Below are 6,746 nucleotides of genomic sequence, written 5' to 3'. Positions count from 1 at the left end.
GTATCGGGTGATATATCAGATGATATGTAGATATATCATAGAGAAACAAGTCTAGTTTTTTTTCATTATTCATGTTCAAAATATTTATTTTTAGTAAACGAAAAATGTATGATGTCAGTGCTTTAACATAACACTTTTAGATTCCTTGTTTATTAACTTGTTGATAAAGAAACTACTGAGGAAAGATTCACAAAATCCTTACTCTATGATTAAAAACAATACAATATATATGCATTTGTATGGAACATTGTGCATGACTTTGATAATATATAATGAAATTGTAAATGCATAACCATATTTCATTGCTTTCTACTTCCTCTGTTCCTAAATATAAGTCTTTTTAGAGACTGCATTATGGACTACATACGGAGCAAAATGAGTGAATCTACACTTTAAAATATGTCTATATACACCTGTCTATGTAGTTTATAGTGAAATCTCTAAAAAGACTTATATTTAGGTACGAAGGGAGTAATAAAGAATTGTTGTCATCTACGTATCGTTCTATACCGGTGGACATATCGGACTAGATATCGGCCATATCGGTCGATATTTCGGTCCATATCGGATGATATGTTGGAAAATGATATGTTATGTTTATATCGGTAGAGGCCCAAAAGTGATATATCGGCCTATATATCGGTCGTATTGGCCTAGATTTAAAAGCTTGGATCCCGTATGATGATGCCCGCAACCAGCTGTTGTAGCTTTGCCAAGTTAGTTCCACCGCCGTCATGTGCGTCGGGAGCGTGGGCTTGCCGGATTTCGCCATTGATTCACTTGAAATTCACTCCTCCCTAGCAGAGGTACATGGTTGCGTTTTGCGTGGATTCCTGAAGGATCCACGCCATTTGCCTGGAATTTATGAACCGAAGAAAAATGGGAAGAAACAAGTGGATGTGATAAAATGTTGTAGACATTGGCAAAGACAGGGGTGTCAGCAGTGGCCTAGCCCCCTAACATTATTGATTTAAGCCTAGTATTAACATGAACAGTGACATTTTGCTGCTGAAATTATGTATTCTGTTGGATTGTCCTTCCCCAACAAGGCTTAGCAACACTTAGCCCCCCTCATTCGATTTTCCTGGCTCCGTCACTAGTTGTAGATACCTACCGACCAGGTGCACTCTCCTGCTTCAAGCTAGGTCTTGGTTCATAGAACACAAGGATAGAGTGACTTGTGGAGGAAGACGATTAGAGAGGTCCCGAGTAGGGAACAGAGCGATAATTCTACACCTACGAAAAAATCCTACGTAATCTTACGTACCCTTCCATACATACTCTCCTCCCTCCTGATTTTAACTGAGGTGGGCCCGAGCCACTAATCCTAAACCAATTAATTACGTCCAAATCAGCATTTGCGTAAAAACCTCACGTAACTGTACGTGGGTCTAGCATTGCTCGGGAACAGAGATAGTGAAGTTGATAGTACATTTTTTTTAGGAAAGTTGGCACTTGGCAGTACATGGATCCTCAACCCTCACGCTTTAGCAACGGCTATTTAACAAGGCACACTCACACCTGAACGCATTACATAGGCCGCTCACTTGGGCCGGCACAGATACAGCCCACGTAGCCGCAACTGTTGTTGTTGCAGTAATGGGACTAAAAAAGTATAGTAGCACCTAGACTCATTCTTCGAGCATTTGGCCGACATCACCGCCGCTTGGCGAGCTGGAACGTGCGCTTCAAGAACTGGTTGGCGGCCTCGTCGTCGCGGTGGCACAAGACGCGGAGGATGGTGTTTGGGTCCGCAGGGCCCCACTGCCTCGTCGGCGGTACGTGGGTCGTGCCCCCGTCGCTGTCCTCGTATTCTCGCACGCCCGCGATGGACTCCGACGTGGCGGCGCCGAACGCCGTGATGAGATGCTCCGTCGACCGAGCCATGAGCTCAACGACGCCCTCTGCGGCCTCCGCCTCCTGCACCACCACGTCCTCGGGGACCAGGCCCTCGCCGCACGTGCAGAAGGCGCGCTTCAGGCTCCGGAAGTCCTCCTCCACCATCCCGTGGTCCGCCCTAGTGAAAGTCCGGTCGTTGCCGCCGGCGAGGAGGACCATCAGGAACGCCTGGAACGAGGCCTTCATCACCTCCCGCACAGCCACTGGCTGCGCGTGGTCAACGAGCACGGACACGAGGAACGACAGGTTCTGCTTCAGCGCGCGGAGCACCGGCCGGATGCGTGTGTCGACGACGTTGCGGATGTATAGGCCCTGGTAGAAGGAGTGGCGCGAGTCGAGGAAGATGAGCCGGAATGCGGCCACCTCGGCGACGTGGGACACCGCCGACTGGGCCGCGGCGCGGGTGCGGTCGAAGTTGACGGAAGTTGCCACCCGGTTACCGCCGGAGGCAGAGGAGAGTGACGAGAGCGGCTCCTCGATGGCCTGGAGGTGGGTGAGGACGTAGTGGAGCGTGTTGAGGCGGACGTAGAGGCGCTGCGTGCCGCGGCTTATGGATGGCCGCGGGGTGTGCTGCGAGGCGCCGCCGCGCGGGTTGGCCTCCGGCGCTTGGCACGACGGCAGCACCGCCTTCTTCCACAGCCGGAAGAAGCCCGAGTCCTGGTTGCACCTCGTCAGCGCCGGGAGGGGAGGGACGTAGGTCTGCTTCGACCCTGCATTTGGATTGAAGCAAGTCTATCGATCGATGATGGCATGGCATGCTAAGTTTATTTAACGGGATTGAGTTTGATCGGATCGTTTACCACATGATGCGACGAAGGAGATGTAGTCTTGAAAGATTGAGTCGAGGCCGTCGACGAGCGCCTGAACCACGTCGTCTTTTGCGGTGGCCGGAATGTCAGAGAACTCGTCGATGGTCGCCCTGGACAGCCTCATCAACTCTATTGCCGACGCGGGGAAAGGCTCCTCCTTGGACTTGGGAATCCAGCTCTACAAAAACAATGTCAAGCTCTACGAATTCCAGCTTCACTTCATCCACCAGAGATCGAAGTGTTCTTCATTACCTCGGTTTCTTTGGCTCTAAGGAGGCAGTCGCTGCCGATCCGAAGCCTGTCATCCATCCAAGCCTTGAGCAAGCTCATCACCACTGCCTCCACCTCGTAGGGCTCCATGTCGCCGACGACGGCCCTTGCCCGGTCGTCCTCGCAGTCCGCCGCGTCCTCGGCGGTCATCTGCGCCAGGGCCTTCTCCAGGCGATTCGCCGAGTGGAGCACGCGGACGAGCTCCTCCGTCAGGATGGTGACCTTGCCCAGGTACTCTCTCAGCACCACGCCGAAGCAGCCGTGCAGGGTGACTGCGGCGACCGCTATGGGGGCCGGGTGCAACCGCCTCAGCAGCGGGCTGAAGTTGGTGCGCTCGAACATGGCCAGCTGCTCCGTCTCCCTTGCCAGCCGCGTCAGGACCACGCCGGGGTCGTTTGCAGGGTCTGCCTCTCCCATGCCATTCTCGAGTATCTGGAATCATATATATCATGTCCGGCGATCATATCAAATTGTGTCCGACAGCTTGATGGTAGGGCTAATGGTTTCTTGTTTTTCCTACGTGATGAAGCACGGGCTCACTTTGGTGAAGATGTTCTTCATGGAACACCTGATGTAGTAGTCGACGCGGTCGGCGGTGAAGTTCCCGGTGCCCGCGTATTCTCGGTCGGCGACGATCTTGCCTGCGGCAAGCGCCAAGGACAGCAATATCTCCATGCCCTCCGTGGCAGTCCCGCCGGTGCCTCTCTCGTACCTCTCGTGGTAGTCCAGCAACCGCTTCTCCGACCACTCCTGCATCTTGCCGAGCGCGCTGAGGAGCACCTTGGCGTACACCGGGTCACGGGACTGGGACTCGCGGCTCCCCTGCTTGGCGTCGGCCGCCACGTCGGCGAGCAGGGCGAGAGTCGCGGACGCGAGGTCCGGCTCGGCCTGCTCGGTCACCACGTACTGCTGGAAGAAGACCCAGGCGAAGCACACGTTGTGCACCGCCCGACCGACGCCCAGGATCGGCCACGTCTTCTTGATGAGCTCTAGCAGCTCGTCCACCTCGTCTAGCACCACGGTGGGCTCCCTGTGGTCGAAGACGGTCCGGAGGAGGGACACGTAGAGGAGCACGTTGAGCGGGTAGCCGTCGGCCCAGTGGCACGCGTCGCTGCCGCTGCCGGGGCGCCACGCGAGCGCGTGCACGGCGTTGGTCAGGACCCGCATCGCGTCGGAGCCCTTGCCCGTGTCGATGGCGCGGATCTCCGTGGCCCGCATCACCTCGCGGAAACGGAGCACGGCGGCGTGGAGGCGGTCGAGCGGGAGGGACGGGTGCAGGAGGAGGCCTGCCTCTAGGAGCTTGATCTGCCGGAACTGCCACTGGTGGTACTCCTCGTCGTCGGTGAACTCGGACGGCTTCAGCTGCCGAAGTAGCTCCAATGGCAGGACGATGGAATCAGGCTTCTTCCCAACCTGTGGAAATAATAAATGGATAGATAATTCCACGACCGACCAAGGGCACGTGCATTGCATGGATGCGAGGGAAAATCGCCATGCATGCATGGGTGCGCATCCGGACCTGTCCGACGACGGCGCGCATGAGCGTTCGGCGGAGCCGCGCGTCGCTCTGCTCGGTCACCCGCATCTGTTGCCGCATGATCTCCGCCGACGTCATCGGTCGCCGTGTTCGCCGGGAGAGACCGGGCCTGAATTCTGGCTCAAGGTGCGCACCATCGTCGGCGCGGACCGCCTCGGCTTGAGCCCCAGCGCCTTCTTCACCTTGCTGCTCATGACGGCGCTCCCGCCCCTCGCCCCCGCGCCGGCCACCGGTGACGACACCTCCCCCTCCGACGCGCCGCCGCCCCGCGCCCCGGGGCTCGACGCTGCAGCGCCACCGGAGGAGCGGCAGGACATGAAGAAAATCTCGTACGCCGTCTCGCGGAGCTCCACGGCGCCGAGGGCATCGATGCCGCCGAAGGGGCACTCTAGGTCGACCGCGGCGAAGTCAAGCTCGGTGGCGTTTGATGAGCGCGTCGCCGAGGGGCTCCCGGAGGCGGAGCGCGACCGCTGGTGGTGTCCCATCGTGCCCATGGTCACGTCTCCCGTGCGTTCCAGTCGGCGGGGCCGGGCCGAGCCGAGCGAGGTCGCTCGCAGCGCTGCTGGCTGGCTGGCGACGTCGCCCTCCCGGCCGCGCAATGGAGGCACGAGAGAACTGGCTAGGCAAGGACGGGACGGAAAGGTTGAGGCAGCTACGCCCAAATAGATGGTGGACTATTTCTGTGTCACAATTCGAGGAGAACCAAGAGAAGTTGTTTCGCACGTGATCTTTTAGGGAACGGAATATAGGACGCGGATTTTTGTGAATATGGGTACGTGCGCATCCTTTATGAAATGGGTGTAGTTAGATTTCAGTCGACTGAGTTTTAAGGAAGTCTTAATCAAGTGACACGATATATAAAAAGAAGTAAGAAAAATTAAAAGAAAAATTTGCATGGATCTCAATGTAAGATCTCACAAACATAGCATTGACTGAGAATTCGTTAAGTCTTAGTCGACTGAAACTTAGCAATCTCGTTTATGAATGGTAAATTTGAAAAATGCTAGATAAAATTAAAAAAAACTGAATTTATTTTTGTAATATACATAGTCAACTGGTATACTTGCATATGTTTCATGAAGAAATCACATACTCCCTCCGTCCGAAAATAGTTGTCATCAAAATGAATAAAAAGGGATATATCTAGACGTAGATACATCCCTTTTTATTCATTTGATGACAAGTATTTTCGGACGGAGGAAGTATATGGTAATCTAGGCAAAATTGACAAAATTGAAGCTATATTAATAAACATTGTTTAATGAATAATAGGATTGCATTTACTAAGGCCCTGTTTGGTTTATAAGTCTTAGGACTTTTTTTAGTCCCAACTTATAAGTCCTTAAAAAGTCCCTATCTGTTTGGTTCCTGGGACTTATAAGTTCCTATAAAACCATATTACAACTATAAGTCCCTATAAGACTCTTCTTGAGTCTTATTTCATAAGTCTCAAATACCCATTTTAAGTCCCTATAAGTCCCTCATGTTTGGTTTAGATGGGACTTATAGGAACTTTTTTAAGTCCTAAACCAATAAGTCTCTGAAAACAAACACCCTCTAAGAATACCATGGGGGCTAATACATCATGAAACTTCACACGTGAGTAGAATGATCGACTAAGTTTCATACCGTAAAATTTCAGAAATTTTTAATTTTTCTAATATTTTTTATAAATATACTATTCATGTGAGTGCGCACGCACCCATATGCACCTTTGTATTTTCGCTGGAATATAGCCCCTACTTATACAAGTGACAAAGGCAATAGCGCCGACGCTTTTTTATATGCTACTATTTCGGAAACTTTGATTTGATTTAGTACCTCTCAAGCCGCTACTCAGACTATTATCCTGTCTTCGACATTGTTTCGACAAGATGTTCAAAACTAAGTCGATAAAGAAAATTGTTTCCAAAATTGGCACCTATTTTTCTTTTTAAGTATTGTATTAAAAATTATCACGTGGCAATTTTGACATCTACACAATGACAACTTTGATTTCAATACAATGGCAACTTCAATAATCGTGGGATGATAACTTTTCGTTTTTGTGAGACCCACCCTGGGCAATAAGAAGCTAACCTAGAAACTATCTGTTTGGTCTGCATTTTTTAGCAACGTTGGTGCCTATGGTTCACCCCTACAGCACTTTCACTGATGTATACATTTCACTGCGACTTCAGTTTTCAAACTTAAAACTTGAATTTTTCAGCTGAATCACTGCAGTAGTTTTT

At 51.6% G+C, this 6,746-nt stretch overlaps 1 pseudogene; it reads right to left on the bottom strand.

Annotated features, from left to right (window-relative positions):
* Positions 1-1,438: 1,438 nt before the first annotated feature.
* Positions 1,439-5,009, bottom strand: LOC119352758 (annotated as a pseudogene).
* Between the last annotated feature and the right edge of the window lie 1,737 nt (positions 5,010-6,746).

Source organism: Triticum dicoccoides, chromosome 1A (genome assembly GCF_002162155.2).
Source record: "Triticum dicoccoides isolate Atlit2015 ecotype Zavitan chromosome 1A, WEW_v2.0, whole genome shotgun sequence".
Classification (NCBI taxonomy): Eukaryota; Viridiplantae; Streptophyta; class Magnoliopsida; order Poales; family Poaceae; genus Triticum; species Triticum dicoccoides.
This window is presented reverse-complemented; position numbering and strand designations above follow the sequence as displayed.